The sequence below is a fragment of the Crocodylus siamensis genome, chromosome 5 (assembly GCF_052110815.1).
Source record: "Crocodylus siamensis isolate JL-2025a chromosome 5, ASM5211081v1, whole genome shotgun sequence".
Classification (NCBI taxonomy): Eukaryota; Metazoa; Chordata; order Crocodylia; family Crocodylidae; genus Crocodylus; species Crocodylus siamensis.
In genome coordinates, this window is record NC_143399.1 from 106907371 (window position 1) to 106926120 (window position 18750).

Below are 18750 nucleotides of genomic sequence, written 5' to 3' on the forward strand. Positions count from 1 at the left end.
TAGCCCTCCTGGACAGCTACCCATGGACACCTACCCTACTGTGCACCACCAGCATCACACTTACTGTGAACAATTCTCAGGAAAGCACTTTATTCCCTACCATAAAAAGAGCCTCTCCAGCCCCCCCACCCACCACCAATAAGCACTTCTTCCCTGTGCAGACTATTTACAGTGCATTTTGTGTGTGCTGTCCAAGGATGGGAGCACATAGGGGGCAGAGCCCAGGGATAGGTGCCCTGCACCCTGGCTTCTGCTTGCACCCCCATGGGTGTTCATTCCACAGGGAGGCTGGCAGCTTGGTAGCTCTCCTGGGAGCTAGGGGAGGTGCTCCTCTGCTGGCATAGCCAGATCACCCTCCTGCAGCCAGCAGGCTGGGCCAGCGAGACCTAATCATGGTCCTGGTGCTGCTGTCGGCAGCTACTGCTCCAGGGCCACATGGAGCTGGAACAAGTTGTAGGTCTGGACCCAGTTTTTGGGGGGGGAGCAGGTGGTGGAGGACCCAGGGAGGCAGTGGGGGCAGGGTCCCCTGGCTGGTGGAAGTGCAACTGCACCTAAGACCAGGCCCATGGAAGGGCCTGCTGCTGGGTAACAGGTGACTGTCAGGAGGCAGGCAGGGCTGTGACAAGGGACAGATCAGTATGTAGCATGAAGGCGATGGCCAGGGGTAGGATGTTGTCCAGTACCTGGAAGTCCTACTCTATGGCCTCCTTCCCTGGCCACCAGCCTGCCACTCCAATGCTTCTGTGTGCTTCTCCTCCAGAGCCAGAAGCCTTTCCCAGAACTTCTGATTTGCTCAATCCCTCACCTTCTCACAGGCAATGTCCTCCAGGTTCCAGGCCCATGAGTCTGCCAGGCAATCCTTGGCAACCATGACCAGCTGGTCCAGCAGCTGGGTCTGGTCCTTGGTCCTGCCCTGCCAGAGCCTGTGCATCCATAGGGTCCCAGCCAAGGCTGGCAGTGACCCTAATGGTGCATCCATTATGCCAACTGGTGCCTCTCCCCCACATACAGCTGTAGAGCCAGGAGAACAAGCTTCTTTTTTAGAGTTTGCAATGTTTATGAAATAAAATGTTCTGAATCAGGGCCAGTGCACTGCCCAGTCTCAGATCAGGGGTCATGCATGCACAGGTGCCCAGTGACCATAGTAAGTCATCTGGGCAGGCCCTGGCCCAGGCATTTTCCATCTGATCTCCCTGTCCCCACTTACTCTTCAGGGGACTGTGGGCCACTAGATGCTGGATTCAGGAAGCCTGCCTCCCTCACACCAATCCTAGGACAGAATACACTTGGTACCTGGCAGCACCTGCTGCCATGGCTCCAGAGCCACTCCCCTACTTTTCCTTCTCCAGATCTCCTGTGCTGCCACCAAGCCCGAGATATCTGGGCTTGCAGGGTGAGGAGCTTCCAACTAAGACGCAAAGCTTCTGGTGCCCCTGCTCTCCCTGCTGGGGACCTCTCTGGGGAGGTGCTCTGGGGCCAGCCCCCTCTCATGCTGGCTCTGTGCCCTGAGTGTGCCCTTGCCGTGAGCATCCCGGCTGTGCCATGAGGATCCATTTCTGCAGACTGAGGGGCACCCAGCCCATTACACCATGCTGCTGGTGATTGCCACAGTGCCCTGGATACACCTGTAAACCTGGCATGGGACCCTGAGCTTCAATGGTATGGCCCTGGTCTGCAACCTTTGCTGCCAATCCTACCGTGTCCCTCAACCTCCGTGCTACCTGTGGTTGTACTATATGTCCCTGCCTGCTGCAGCTGAGGAAGACATTGCCTTTGGCATTGATATGTTCCTTGGTATGTGAAAGGCCTATGCCAGACTAGCTATGGGGGCACAGACTGCTCAAAAAAAATTGTACCATCTCCCACCTCCCTGCAGTTTATGACAGGAGGCTTCAGGGGTCAGGGGGAGCACAGGCAGGCCAGGCTGGGGCTGGGGGCAGGGTATGTGTCCAGGACCAGCCCCAGAGATGAAGCAAAGAAGGCCCTCTGCCCATTGCAGAGCTTACCATGTGGCAGACATGCCTGGGGGACTGAGTCAGTCCACACTGCTGGTGAGAATGTGCAGTTCCTGGCAGTATCCTGGGGCACAGGCACAATCTCCAGTTGGCTGGGTAGGAGCCTCCTCTAAGGAGTAACTGAAGTTGTTGGTGGCCAGTGGTGACATGACTGGCCTGGACTCCTGGGCATGTGGAGCTAGTGGGGTAGGTGCTGGCCTGGGCTGCTGGAACTGCTGAAGGAGGCCAGGAGTGAGGAGTGCAGCAGGACAGGTTCCTGGGGGACCAAGGGACCCTCCCCTGGTGTTGCATCACCATGGGTGCCAGGCCACAATGAAGGCTTGGGCAGGCCACCCATGCTGGAACAGACAGCAACTTACTTTCTCAGCTTCTACTACTGGTAAAAAAATAGTAAAACTGTCACTGGGAGTTGCTTGAAGGATAGGGTTGTTGGGGGTTTATTGCTGGGGGAAGGGTGGAGGGCTTGTCTATTTGGGAGTGAGGGGATGGAGGAGGCTAAAAATAGCCCAATGATAGGAAGGGGGTAGGGAAAGTGCAGCCCTGAGTTGAGCTGGTCCTGCAATTTCCCAGCCCTTGGGCTGTGCTGTGAATTGTACACAAGTTTAGACAGTCTGACTGGTCTAAAAATGACCAACCTGACCTAAACTAACTAAGGATCTAAACTCCTCAGAGGTAGACTTAACTTAGATTGGATTGGCAATTTTTTAGACTGATTAATTGTCCTGAACTCCTGCATAGTTCACACTTTATCCACCTAACTAGTGCAAGGTCTGCACCTGGGTGAACTAAGTTAGTTTTTAACCCAGTCTAACCATCCCATAACTTCCCCAAATGTCTATATGCATCTGAGTAACAGTTTACTCTCTTAGATAACTGTTGAAATGTGCTTTCATAAGTCACCCTAATCTTTTGGGATCTTGTCTAATTGAATGAGGCAGCCCTGGTAGATTGGCCAGCTACTGCTCATTTTCACCTAGTTAAGATTAAGTGAATATTTAACAGTCTCCCAATATCAGAGCCCCTTGCTGATATTTCTGAAGAATTAGAGTAGCTTTGCTGGGAAACAATCAGGACAACTGTATTTGAAGGCGTTGTGCAACATAAAGTAATACCTATATATGGGTTATTATGCTGAGTTTTTATATCCATTGCTGGTTTATGTGCCATGGGTTATATTCAGTTTACCAATTATACCAGCTTGAATCAGGAGTGATGTAAATGAAGTTGGCACCAAACAGGAATGGGGTAAATGCAGTACACACACACAAAACAAAACAAAACAAAAAAAAGTCTCATTTTAAGGCAAGCTGCAGTAGACTAGAACAGGCAGACATTTCTGGTTTAGTAATAACTCAGGGCCTTTGCATGTGCTTTGTACCCAAACTTTATAAAAGTACAGCCCCTGGAGTGTCCTTTAAATTCAGACACATTTCACAGCAAAACAAGAGGGTGGGTTGGGCTTCCACCAATCAGCATCATGAGCTTGAAACCAAATCCACACTTCTCCACAACGAGTGATGTCTGGGATCCTCAGCACTGACAATAGCCTCTCCTGTGGCTCAGCAGAATTAGAAACACCATCATGTGCCCTGCACAACATCAGATAGGGGGAGAGAGAGAAAGAGGAAAAACAAATGCCCAGACCAAAACTGAACAGCCTCACTCCGAGGGGGGTGGAGGGGCTGGAGAGAGAGAGAGAGAAATCACTCAGGTGTTTTCCAACTTATCACATTCTAAGCTACAATTTGCAGGCAGAGAAGAGTATTCCAAAATAGTTTCCTCACCTAAACCTTGTATAATTGAGATCCTCCATTCCAACCCCCTTCACCCCACCCCCCACCAGTAAGAATGGGGTGGGGGGGAGGAATCTATAACAAATTGTTAGCTGGAAAGCAGCAAGAAAGCCACCTATGGTTAGGTGCTAAGTGGCTTTTCAGTTTACAGTGTTGCTTGAATGAGACAATCCAGGTAGATTGCCCAGCTACTGCTCATTAGCACTTAGTTAAGGCAAAGTAAATGGAAGACAGGACAGGGTTCTCCCTGGGTTCACAGTTACAGTAGTGCCAGCTCTCATAAATTCATGACACTCCTGACTTCCAAGTCAAATTAACTGATTTATGAGCTCCTGATAGAGAGATCAAATTTCTGGATTTTTTCTTCTGGCATGTGTAGAGAGCACCAAGCTGGTAAGTCTGTGGAGGGGAAGAGGTGGTGCGGGGGAGGTGGGGGAGATTGAGGCCCCCATGTTGAGGGAAGGAGTAGGGGAGAGGCTGGGGTGAATGGGGCCCTGGGACTGGAGCAAGTCATGCAACAGAACCATGAGTGTCTGTCTGTCTGTCTGTCTGCTCCTCACTCCCCAACCACAGCTTCCCCAACCCTGAAGCTGCCCTTCACTCCTGACCCAAAGTACCCCACATCCTACCAGGGTGTGAGGGGAGCCACCTCCCCAGACTTCAAACCCCCTACACACACCCACATCCCCCCACACCTTCACAAATAACTCCCTACTTCACACACACACATACTTCAAAAATAGCATCTCATGATTTACATTCCAAATCTCAATTTTTAAGAAGCTGTCTCATGATTTTTTTGCACAGTGGGGTTGGAAATACAGAAGTTACATCCACCAGGGACAGGCTGAATTCAACTGCCCCCCTCCCCCACACACACACTGGGAGGAGGGGTCACCACAACCCCAAAGTCCCAGAGGACCCCCCCCCCCCAAAAAAAGCCCTTCCCCACCATACGATCCTGTGGACACTTGGGGGAAGTCAGTTAAATGCCTGTACTCCCCTTCACAGCAAGGGGGGAACCCCCCATAAGCTCTCCCCAGACCCCCCGAACCCTGAGCAAGATGTGGATTGTAGGAGGGGCACTGCTCCCCCACTAAATCTGTTCAGCAAGGACAGTGGCATGCTGCATACCACTGCCACTGTCATCACTACCACTACAGCTATGATGACAGTCTCTACCACTTACTTAGGGTCGCCCACAAAAGGTCATTTTTTTCTATGTTGTTCTGGTGAAGGGAAGGTTCTGCACCTGCCAGCCAACATAGTTAGGTCTTACTTTCTTTTAAAAATACAGTGTTAAAACGTTACAAATTAACTGTGTCAGATAACTTAAAAAAATAAATACATTAACTTCCCTTGTCGGGCCACTGAACAGCCAGGGCACCAGCACACAGCACCATAGCCCTATTCTCTCCACTCATTTTGCAAGGTAGCTAGGAGGTAGCCAGCCAGGGCATCATGAATACAGATACCCCACACACTAATGGGAATGCACAGAGGTGGCTATCACACAGTCCACTCTCCCTTCTCCACATGATTCTACAGAAAGGGTTTCTCTTGGTCCATTTTGTTTCCTCATCTGTAGGTGGTCTCATGGGAATTTTCCCCTTTTCACTGTGAAGGGGAGTATGGGTATTTAGCCCACTTCCCCCCAAGTGTGCATGGGACCCTGGGGAGCTTTTGGGGGTTTTGCCCACTGGCCCCCATTGTGTATGGGTACCCAGTGTGGTCTGATGAATAGGAGTTTGGGGGGCTGTGTTGGTCTTGGCGGTTCCCCCTTTTGGGGTGTGTGCAGGGGCTATGTAGTGATAGTGGGGTGTGGGTGCATTCCCCAGTGTCCCCCCTCTTGGGTGCAGGGGAATCTGGGTGTGAGCCTGTCAGTGCTGTGGTGGGTGGGCTGGCTGCAAGCGATCTCAGACTGGCCCCTTTTTGGGGGTGATCAGTGGGAGTGGGGTTCAGGGTATGAAAATGGCTTGCCTATGGGGCTTTCCCACACATGCATTATGGGGCATAGTGTGCCAGTTGGTTATCACTGTGTAAACACCCTTCCCCCTTTTGTTTTGGCTCTGGGAAATAGATTGGAGACCATAGAAGCCCTTATATCCCTGGTTGCAGAAGTCCTTAGTAATTCCCTGACCATTGAATGGAAAGCTCTTGTGCCCCACATCAGAAGTGCCCCCACCCCCATGTCCTACCCACTCCAGCACAGCTCCAGATGTGCTCACTGGGATGGCATGAAGAGCATGGGAAGAGTGAAGAGCATGTCACCTGCACTCCCTGCCTCCATCACTTACTCACATTGTCTCTCTTTTCCTTCCTCCATGGAGGATACTGTAAATGTGATAAAAAGATCGAACAAGTAATTTTTTTTTTTATTCTGTTCTTTTATATTTTCTTTATAAGAATGCACTATTCTCTCACCTGCTCTTTTGCAATAGTGAAATTAGATTATGCAGTGCCCCCTGCCACCTAGCCCACAGAACTACAGCAAGGCATGAAACTCACATTAAGCCATGGCATGTGTATTCATTTTTAAAGCACGTTTAAAGTGCCATTGTTGCATGTGTACAGATGCCTTGGAGTGTTTTGATTAGAAAGTTCCAACAGACTCAATAAATTGAGTCTACTCTGAAGCATTCTATTCAGAATCTGATGGAGCATGTGGAAATGTGCCCCATGAGAGACACAAATTTAGGTCCTTAATTTTTAGGGCTGATATAATTTTGATATATTGAATTCTTAGCAGTATTATCTTGGTATTTGTTAATACTGTTTGCAGAAGGGATTTTGTTTTGTTTTTCTCCCCCCTCTTCCTCCTGGAAAAAATATTGAATTCTTTTTTTTAGTGCTTCTATTATAAGTGTTGGTAGAATTTTGGAAGAGATTTCTTCTGCCTTTTTCAAATAGGATTTTAAGCTGCCAAATGCAAGAGATTCATCTGTGTGTGAACCCATATGTACTTATGTTAATGCACAATAAGATTGACTAGAATTGAGGGAATTGTTAAGAACTCTGGCTATTGTAATGCTGACGTGAATTTGTTTGTCATAAGGCCAATCAAATCTGTGCACAGCTGCACATGATTTAGTCATTAGCAATGTCCAAAGCATCTAACACAGTTAGATGTTTCAGATGGTGCTAATTTTAAAATGGACCAAAAAGAATCTTGTGTGCAAGAGTATGCTCTTGTCTAGAAAAAAAAGTCTTATGATAACTTGAAAAGTGTACTTTAAAACCAAATGAAACATGTCTACACACACAAAATACAATAAAGTGAATAGGAAAATTACATAGGGTTATGCTGGCCTTTGCAAAAGCTTAGAGCTCCTCAGGTATAAGGAAAAGGTAAGTTATATTTATTTAGTATATTTGAACCATTCAAAACTGGATAAAAAGCATGAGGTGGCATCTTTGGCAAAAAGGTAGAAACAAGTGAACACAGCTTTTTTTATGCAGAAATTTTAGACAATTTGAGGTTTTTTGTGTTTCTTTTTTCTTTAGACCAGATTATAGTGCTATCTTTAGAACAGGGAGCAGACATGAGAAAGCTCCAATAATGTCTTGTACATTGGTTGATCATGAATTGCTGCTCACTCCCTAGAAAACTTTTTGGGGATAGAGATATCCACACTCTATTTAGTGTGCTCCCTCCATTGTGGCAAATCTCACTCCACTGTGGGAAGTTCTAACAGGATAGCTCTTGCTCCATTCACACCACTGATCAAGGCTTAGTCACAAGGAGGAAGGGGCAACAAGGAGGCCTCCTTATTCTTCCTGAGATAATAAGGAAATTGGCTAGTTACCTCAGATGAATGCACAAAGCCTGGGAAATATTCAGGAAGAAATGGAAGTCCTCATACAGTGAAGGGATTATGACATGATTGGAATAACAGAGACTTAGTGGTTTAGCTCTCATGACTGGAGCACTGTCTTGGATGTGTACAAACTACAGGAAGGGCAGGCAGGTGAGAAAAGGAAGTTGAGATGTGCTGTATGTAAAAGCTGTATAATTGTTCAGAGCTCTGGTATTAAATGACATAGGCCTGTTGAAAGTCTCTGGGTTCAGAGGGGAGAGAAACAAGGGTGGGATCATGATGGATGACTGCTATAGACCATCAGAGAGAGGATGAGGTAGGTAAGGCTTTCTTCAGACAACTTGAAGTTTCCAGATCACAGGCCCTGGTTCTCATGGGGGTCTTCAATCACCTTGACATCTGCTAGTGGGGCAACACAGCAGTGCACATCCAGGAAGGTTTTGGAGAATGTTGGAGACAGCTTCCTGGTGCAAGTGTTGGAGAGGCCAACTAGGGGCCATACTCTTCTTGACCTGCTGCTCGCAAACAGAGAAGAATTGATGGGGAATTTAGAATTGGATGGCAACTTGGGCAGCAGTGATCACGAGATGATCAAGTTCAGGATCCTGACAAAAGGAAGAAAGGAGAGTAGCACAGCATGGACCCTATATTTCAGAAAAACAGACTTTGATTCCCTCAGGGAACTCCCCTGGGAGGCCAATCTGAGGGGGAAAGGAGTCCAGAAAAACTGGTTGTATTTTAAAGAAACCTTACTGAGGACACAGAAACAAATCATCTTAATGTGCAGGAAGAATAGCAAATATGGTAGATCACCAGCATGGCTTAGCAGAAAACTATTCTGTGAACTTAAATACAAAATGAGAGCTTACATTAAGTGGAAGCTTCGACAGATGACTAGGGAGGAGTATAAGAGTATTGCTCAGGCATGCAGGGATGAAATCAGGAAGACCAAAGCACAATTGGAGTTTCAGTTAGCAAGGGACATGAAGCATAACAAAAAGGGTTTCTACAAATATGTTAGCAACAATAGGAAGGTCAGAGAAAGTGTGTGTCCCTTACTGAATGGGGGAGACAACCTAGTGACAGATGATGAGGAAAACGCTGAAGTACTCAATACCTTAGTCTTCACAGGCAAGGTCAGCTCCTAGACTACTGCACCAGGCAGCACAGCTAGGCGAGAAGGTGAGGCCCCCTCAGTGGTGAAAAAACAGGTTAGGGACCATTTAGAAACGCTGGATGTGACAGGGTGGCTGAAGCACCCTGCCATGGGAACAGAAGGAATAAAACAAAGGAAATAAACTTGCCAAGGAAACTGCAGTGAGCTGGGCTGGGAAAGATGCTGTGCCCTGACTAATTAAAGGATCCAGCTGGTGCTGTGGTAGTTCAAAGGATGCTGTGGCAAACCCAACTCCCAGGGTTCAAGCCTGAGGCAAGGGCAATGGTGTGGCCAAAGAAGGAAAAAAAAAAAAAAAACCCACACCAAAAAGTTAAAGGGAAAACAATTGGTTCAGGAAGGAAGTGAATCGGATGCTGCCACAGCAGACCCAGCTGGCCAGGAAAGAAATTTACAGGAATGCTGAGGGAACATCTGGGGTTGGACTGAAGAAAGGAGGAACAAGGTGAAGAGAGGGAAGATGGTGAGGGCTGAGGAGAGAAGGAACCAACCCCAGGGCTAGGAGGAAAGCCCCACTCCCCTGACTTACCTGGTGAGAGCCAGTAAAGAGATGGAGGAGACTGGTCTGTTGGTGAGTCCAGTCCAGAGAGGTGAAAGTAACTGTTTTGGGAACCTAGAGGAGAGGATGAGTTTACACCCATGGAGGGGATAAATTCATCCTGACCCTGAAGATAAGAGTGGGATTAGAGCTAAGAAGTGGCTGTTTTGGGACCCGTGCAAGGAAGAACGGGGTAAGCAGCCAACTTAAGAGGACGAACCCTTGGCAAAGGGGTCCATAAGATTAGATTGGACCCTCAGTCGTATAGAAGAGCAAAAACATGCTTGGAACATCTGGTGCTGGTTAGGGCAAGGTATGGGGATGGTGGAGCCCTGCAAAGGTTAGCCAGCCTCTTGAGCCTCTTGGCTCCCAAAAAATGTTTTGGCACCTCTCTTTCTAACATCAAGGCATGGCAGATGATCTTTTTTGAAGAACAGAACATGACTATTCAGCAGAGATGACTTGGCTCCAGGCAGCACACCAGCAACCTCTTACATTGGCCATATACAATTCCATGGGGCTGGATGCAATGCATCTGAGTGTGTGGAGTTGCTTGATGTGATTGCAGAGCCTCTGACCATTATCTTTGAAAACTTCTGTGTAAATGTCTGTGTGTTGTCTTGGTCAGGGTCTTCTCCATGTCCATCCTTAGGACTGGACAATTTCACCCTAATGGCAAAATGCTACAGTGCTAACATTCTTTTTGCCCACCACACTTGATGTTTTCAATATTAAAGAGGAGGTAGGGTTTTTTTATTCCTTTACACCTAGATTTTGCTCAGTCAAGCAGTGTACCTTGGGGCTCTGCCTCCCCTGCACCCCATCCTAGTGCCAACCCGAAGTTATCCATCATAGTCAGGTAAGTAGGGCCATCTGCATACCCACAATGTCTTCAGATATTTGGTGTTATTTATACCTAAGTGAGGAGCCTCAATTAATCTGACTCCATAGGCAATCTGGCTACTTCTGTGCAATGTCCTATACCCCTAATGGAGCTTTTTCTGGCACCATCATCTACTCGAGATTCTCCAACTTTCTAAGTTCTTTGGCAGTGGGGGGTGAGGAGGAAGAAACCCTTCTCCAGCTCTCTCCACTCCACTCATGGTTACCAACTATCAGTTAAACATCTTTTTTTCTTTTTTCTTTTTTTTTGCCACCAAGATGGCATGTGTTCCTAGCTGCTTGTTGGGTCAGTCAGCTGCTCCAGTTCTTCTTGTCACTGCTCCCTAGGTAAGTTTGAAGACTCCTCCTAGTCTTCCTTCAAAGGACCCTCCTCTGGTTCCCTTCTCTCATCCCTACTATATAAAGTCTGTCTGGAAGCTGTCTCTCCCCCTGTCTGGCCTCCTCTTCTGGTTTCTCCCCTCTCTGGAGGGCACATTTTTATGGCATCATCTGGCCCCTGCCTGGCCAACTGGAGCCAGCACATGCTGGTAAGGCATGCTGGGAGCAGAGCCAGGGTTTTCCCCAGCTGTCTGGACATCAGACATTCTGGTGAGTATCGGGGCTGGGGTTCTCCTGGCACTTCCAGGATGCCAGTGTTCATGGCAGCTTGCATCTTGCTGCCACATCCTGGCAACTGGGGGAGATCCTGGACAATTGGCAAATATCGTGCTCAGCTTTAAGAAAGGAAAGACGGGGGATCTGGGGAACTACAGACCAGTCAATTTCATCTCAGTCTCCAGAAAAATAATGGAGCAGGTCCTCAAGGAATCCATTCTTAAGCACTTGGAGGAGAAATAGGTGAATAGGAACAGTCAGCATAGATTCACCAGGGGCGAGTTATGCCTGACTGACCTGACTGCCTTCTATGATGAGAGATCTGGTTCTGTGGATGTGGGAAAAGGAGTGGACATGGTCTACCTTGACTTCAGCAAGGCTTTTGATACCGTCTCCCATGGCATTCTTCCAAACAAGCTGAGGAAATATGGGATGGATGATATGACTGTAAGGTGGATAGAAAGCTGGTTGGATTGTTGGGCTAAATGGGTAGTCATCAATGGCTTGAGGTCTAGTTGGCAGCCAGTATCAAGTGGAGTGCTGCAGGCATTGTCTCCAGAGCTGGCTTTGTTCAATATTTTCATTAACAATCTGGAAAATGGGATGGATTGCACCCTTAGCAAGTTTGCAAATGTCATCAAGCTAGGGGGAGTAATAGATATTCTGGAGGGCTAGGATTAAGAGTGACTTAAAAAAATTGGAGGATTGGGCCAAAAGAAATCTCACCTGGTTCAACAAGGACACGGAGTACTGCACTTAGGATGGAACAATCCTATGTACTGCTATATGCAACTGGTTAAGCAGCAGCTCTGAAGAAAAGGAGCTGGGGGTTACAGTGAACAATAACCTGAATATAATTTAGCAGTGTGCCAAGAAGGGTAACAGCTTACTCGGCTGCATTAGTAGGAGAGTTCTCAGCAGATTGAGGGAAGTAAATATTCCCCTCTATTCAGGACTGGTGGGGTCATATCTGGAGTACTGTATCCAGTTTTGGGCCCCCCACTACAGTAAAGATGTGGACATGTTGGAGAGAGTTAAGCAGAGGGCAGCAACCATGATTTAGGAGCCTGGGGCACATGACTTATGAGGAGAGGTTGAGGGAACTGGGCTCATTTGGTCTGCAGAAGAGAAGCTGGGGTGGGGGGGTGTTTAATAGGAGCCTTTAACTACCTGAAGGATAGTTCAAAGGAGGATACAGCTAGACTGTTCTTGGCAGTGGCAGGTTATAAAACAAGGAACAACGGTCTCAACTTCCACTAAGGGAAGTTTAGGTGACTATTAGGAAAAAAACTCTCACTAGGAGATTCCACAACATCCATCCTTGGAGGTTTTTAAGGTCTGGCTATACAGAGCCTTGGCTCAAATGTTCTAGTTGGGATAATCCTGCTTTGAGCAAGGGGTTCAACTTGATGATCTCCTTAGGTCCTTTCCAATCCTCACTTTCTAAGATTCTATGACATTCAAATCAACAGTACTTATTGTATTTTAAATAACTGTGACATCTTTCTTACAGTCTTGGGGAGCAGGAAGGGAAGAGGGAAGGACATTCCTTAATAACAGAACATTTTTTCAGCATCTTGTGCTAATTTTGTTTTTAACTTAACTGTAGCATTGTGTATGTAAGAGTCATTTTGGTGCATTTCAGCACCACAACTGGCCTTGCTGCTAATAGTGTAATATACATTTTTTATTTTTAGAACTAGATGAAAAGAAACACTTAAAAAGAAAACAGAAAGCATTCCTAATGTACAGGCAGGGACATTTTACATAGAAACCAAATATTTTTAGATCAAAATAAATGTCAGGAAATGACATCAATTTTTTCAATCCAATATTATTCTTATACCCTAGACTTGACTCTCTACTTGATATTGCTTTTGAATGAGAAAGGTGGAAAAAGGAAAAGTGAATTAATTTTAAAAGGATTTAAGAGTCCTTTCCTTTATGATTCACTAGTTTTTGTATAGCGCTGCTGGACAATATCACTTCCTACCCCCAAAGCTTCAGTCCACATCTTTCTGTGGACAAATTGTAATTATAAAAATAAGATAGGCATGAGACTAGTTATCCTAAATCTTAATGATAAAAATATTTAACATAATCTATGTTCTTGCTTAGAATATTGGCAAAGCATTATACTTCTTATTCTATGCAAATTAGCTTTACAGTCTCTTTAGAATTAATTTCAGCCCTTTTAAGTGAAAACCTTAGTACTGCTTTTATGAGTTACTATGTCATACACAAACATTAGCTGCACCTGGTCTACGTGTAGAGTGGGAATGGTATGTGCAAGCATTTACTGTTGCCGGGAAAGGTGCCACAGTAATTTGAGGGAGGGAGTGTGATATGGTGTATAACTTAGCAGGAAGTACTCCGACAACTTTTACGGTAATGAGACCCCCCAGATACACCTCCATTGGTCCCTGAGGGTGGGACACAGAGGCATCTGCTCACTCTGGAAGCAGAAACTTACCTTGGAAGATGTTGGTGGTACAGTCTGAAGAGCTCCTGGCACCACAGCTACCCCACTTTACTAGCTTGTGCTGGATCTGGGTTAGTCAGTGCACAGCAGAAGACATCATAAATACACACCATGTGCTGCCTGAAAACAGAACGCAGGCCCAGGAACACAGCTGTAGGAGCACCAATCCAGACCTGGGAATGCCCCGGCAGGAGGCACTTCCGAGGGAGATGGGGGGTGGGGGGGACCTGAGACCCCAGGTCTGTGGACGAGGCAGGCATGGATTGTGGGCATGGGCTCCCACCCTCTTGCCCTCCTCCAGGGCCTCCACAGTTCCAGGGCAGTGTGAGTCAGGGTGGAGAGCCAGCCTAACCCCCCTTCCCCCCCCCCCAACATGAGCTGACCAGGGCCCCATCCCACTCCCCGCTGGGGCCCTTCAGCAGCCCATTGTGGCCCTGGACCCCAAGCCCCTCCCCCTGTGGCTAGACAGCAGCCCCACCCCCAGCTCTGCCAGCCCCCCCTCCCTACAGGAGCCTCAACTACCCTCTCTGCCCCCTGTCTTACCTGTGGGAGCTGTTTTTGGGCTGCCTGGAACAATATGCATGTAGATGTTCATGGCACCTCCTGTCTCACCACCCTCCTCCTGCTCTCTGCAGGCTGGAATTCTGCCAGCCTGCAGGGAGCTCATTGGAAAACTGGAAAATCCATGGGTTTCTCTGGTAAAACAAGAAATACACCCTTACCTCCTGGCAAAAGGTAAAATCCTCTGTTTACTCATTTTTTCTATAGGAAATGGAAAACCTGGATCCCTGGTGATCACCAAAATAGATAAAGCACAGAGAAACTAGAACAAGTGGAGGAGAACACTTTTCACAGGAATATTGCTTCCAATTCTCAGGCTCAAAGGAAATCTACTGAACACTTTTGGAAAAAAAAACTAAGAAGAAAAAATCATTAGCCTATTGGGTACAAAGTACTGGGGACCTAATACAGACATTGAATTCATGGTGCATTATAATCTACCTGCTATTCACTAGTTTCCATAAAGCCTAAGTCATAACAACCATCCCAAATAATCGTATCTTTCCACTATTAGGATTTTACTATATTTATCTTGTCAGTTAGCCATAAGTTTTTATTCCATCTGCTATTTAAATCTGTGTCTGCTTCTCTGCTGGGAACCTGAGGAAAAGCATTGATACCCAAAAGCTTGCTATGTCTCGCTCAACCACACACTTAGTTCAATAAGAGGTATCACCCACAAGAATTCTTCTTTCTCATATATTTCCTGGACCATCACAATAGCAACATTACTTTAACACTTCTAAACAAAATTACAGAATGCATAGAAAGCAATTCCTTTTCAGTATTCATCTATCATACTGCCTGATACAATTCTACAGCATGGTAATAATTCTTAGGTAAAGATTTTCATTCTCTAAATATTATAGAACTGTTAAATAATTATTTGAATTAAATAGTTCAGTAGAGGAAACCAATGCAATTTTGAGGGAAATCTGCTGTACAAAATGGCTGATGCATTTTCTTTGTCTTTAGAAAGTTACTTTGCTCCCTAAAATCTGCGCAGTGTCCTTGGACCCATGGAAGTATATACAATAGTATAGGCTTTTGTCCCTTAACATGTCTGAAGGATTCTCTTTCATGTGTTGCTTTATTTTAGTACAGGGAATACATGATTGTTTGTTACCCTCTATTTTATTTCTATTTCACTTGGTTTCAGTGAAATATTTCAGGTTTTCAAATCAAAACTTGAGATGGGAATGCCTATGTGAATAGAATTTCATGTTGGAATGCATCCACAACTACAAAACCAAACTCTTTTTTTTCTTGGTTTCATTCCAACCTCACAAATCCTAAGGGATAGGGACCCCCACCCTCCAAATTCAGCTCAAATTTGTTGGTTACTTCTACATTGATTTCATCAGGTCTGCATAGTGGTTATTAGTTATTACTTGTAAAGTACTGACAATATGTTTACCACTCTCCAAAATACATGATAAATGTATTCACTGTCTCAAGGGGCTCACACTCTAAAAGATATTGGTGTTGAACAGAACTAGAAGATGCTTGCTTGCATCACTATGAAAATTGCGCACAGTCATGATCGATTTTTAACAAGTTACTCAGGCTGCAACCCATATAGCACTGACTACTTACTGCAGGGACTGTAATTTGAACTTTACAGCTGAGTCTTGCACAATTGTAAGAACATCTGCTTTTATTACTTTTGTACTTCTCTGCTTTTCAAAATGTGAACTTTTTTTGCCTATTGTATACTCAGTTCAACAAAGCCAACAATTTTAAATATCTCTTCACATTTGCTGCAGAATGAAATCATTTTCTTTTCTCATCAAACAATCTCCATAATTAGAGAACTTGTAGCTATCTGTATCAAACAATTAGTGTATTAATTGCTGAGGGTTGGACTACACTCGTGAGCATGTAAGCAAATTTTTATAAATGTGATTACATTGTTTGAAATGTAATGAACGGGAATGGCATTTCTACAGACAATGAACCCTTCTCTCCAGAACCAAAAAGCAAAGCTTTCTGATTTTCATTATAGATAGACAGTTGTTTATCCTCAAGGGATATTTTCCTTTTTTGTATCTCCAATTTTCTCTTTAGATTCAAGGGGCTTGATTCTGTTCTGTCTAATACAGCTCTTACACTAAGGCAACACCATTGATTTTTTTAGTGGGGTTGATCTAGGTTTATGACAAAGCAATTGTCTGTGGGCCAAAGCAAGCTGCCCTTTCATCTACTTCTGTATCAGGAGTATTCATTACATTTTGGTATCTTTTTCCCCGGTCAGGTTTTCTTAATATGTAAATAAAGGCTAGATACCAGCAATTGAATTGAGCTTGTTAAGGAACAGTTAACATATTATTACAACCATTAGAATATGAAGAATAGGCAGGGTGGGGTGGGGTATGGAATGCATTTAATGTGTTATCATGCTTTGTACTTAAACAACAGACATCATCTGTTAAACATAGAGGGCTGGATTGTGCTTTTAATGGTACTGACCTGAAGAGAGCTATGCTGGTAGGATTCCCTTTCCATTATGCAGCAGCAGCACCGCCATGTTCTGAAAGTGTCTAGCCTATGATTTACAATGGTTCTGATGATCAGTGAAGGACAGAAATTGGACCATGACATTACCTGAATCCATCACTAGTCTAGTATTCCTGAAAGAAGGGGTGTGCCACTGATATCAATGGCTTTTAGGAAATGGCACACTGAGTGCATCTAGACAAGAGGCTTACTGTGCAGTAGTTCATTATTAGTATGCAGTAACTCATTCCTACTGAGCAGTAGTGTCACCAGGCAAGAACCGCATCGTGATGGTACTGCACAGTAAACATCACCAGACAACCATGCCAGGACACTACTGCGCAGTAAAATTGGTTAGTGCACAGTCACTTAGTATTTGGTTATGCAAGTACCAAATGACTGAGCAGGGGTTGTTTCTAGTAGATGCACCATCTGAGTGGGAATCAGAGTATAACTTACTGTTCCCATGGTATCTGGTTGGTTTGACAATTATTACAATCCCCCCAAAAAAACCCAAAAACCCATTTTTGCATTTGGTGTTAGAACATTCCCTAGGTGTAAAAATAAGGTTTAAGTCTCAAGTTGGTCTGTTACCAATTCTGCTACTGTGAGATGTGAATTACTGAGGGAGCTGACTTTTCAGAGGCAGTGAGCAAATCTTGCTACCACTGAAGTCATGGTAATACCCAGAGATACAAAACATCCCCAAAAAGGAGGCAAACAATTCTTTTTCTTTCTTTCTTTCTTTTTTTTTTTTTTTTTTTTTTTTGAGGCATAAAAGGAGCAACATATATTTATTTCCTTTCTATCAGAGAACTACATTTCAACACTAAAATGTTGCAAAATGCAAGAAGGACATGCAGAGTTCTTCAAATGGAGGACTTTTCAGCATTTAATAAAATTTAAGTAATCCTTTTTTTTTTTTTAATTTTAACAGGTGTGATGACAAGGGAAATTTACCAACAAACTTCAGCCAAAAATTCAGGTTTGCTGCAAAATTCCGTGATGGAGAATGTATTCATTCCAATTTATCTTTTTACATCTACAAGTTGCATACCAGTCAGGACACTGATTCTAAAACTGTAGCCAACTACTAAATCTATGGAGCTGGCTTTTTTTCTTTGCTTCCAGGATTTTGAAAGCTATTCATGCTTTTTATTGCAAAGAGGAGCTTGGAAGACTATAAAGCAGCTGGAAATAAGGCGGGGATGCCAGCCTACTTACCTCTGATTTTAGTCACTCTTGTATGTAAGGAAGAAAAAGGCTATAGCAACAGCAGCTGCTCTCAGTTATAAAAGCTGAAGAGCTAATAAATAAATATTCTCTTAATGTGTCTTTTCTATGCAGGCAATTTTCCATAACTACCACAGGGATAACACACAATCCTCAGAAGATTCATGAGACCATGAAGGGGAGGGTATTTGATTCACAAGGGACACTTTGTTATTAGACATGGTCCACAACTAAAAAGTTTGAGAAGCCTGCTGTGGCTTATGAAATCAATGGAGTCACTCACCCTCTTCATTAATTCTCTAATTTAGCAGTTGACATTTGTTTTTACTATTCTTGTCACTGAAACAAATGGGACTTGCTTACTGCAAAGCTGCATGACATTCCAGAATGGAACCTTTTACAAGTAACCACTGCAAAAATTGTTAAAATTGATCTTGTTCCATTAGTAGTAATTTAATACCATAATCGTGTTTCAGTTTATCACTTTCATGTAGTAAATCTGTAATAAAATATGACATTAATATCCACTTTCAGGAACCAAAATATGTCCATTTAACTGAAAATGTTAGTAGAATTATTATGATATTATATTCTGGCAATGAACTCATTATTAATTATCTGTTTCTTTTTTAGGCTGTTGCCTGGGCTAGATATTATAGGCTAGGACACACATTCTTATAGAACTAGTAAACTGCCAATGACTTCTGATGAGCATAGATCTTTTTTTTCCTTGTTGCATATTAGATGATCACTATAATCAAGAATATTATAAATACAATTAGGTATCACTGAGTGTGTCTACATTAGATGCTACTGTGCAATGGTTACTGCACATTTATTTAGCACTTGTATAATCAGACTCTAGGCTGGTAAGATTGCGTACTAAATAAATATGCAATAGCTAGAGTTACTGCACAGTAGCACTGGCAAACACCCTTCAAGTGATACTACTGCACAGTAACTTAATACTACTGCGCAGTACTGTTTCAGCACCATGTTTCCCATGTGATGCTATAATGCAGCAGTATTTGGCTACTGCATAGTCAGCATTTCATGTAGATATGCCCACTGAGGGTTACTGGGTACAACTACCAGCTGTGCCACTCATTTGTTAACATTATCTGCATTAAAGATGTTTTAAGT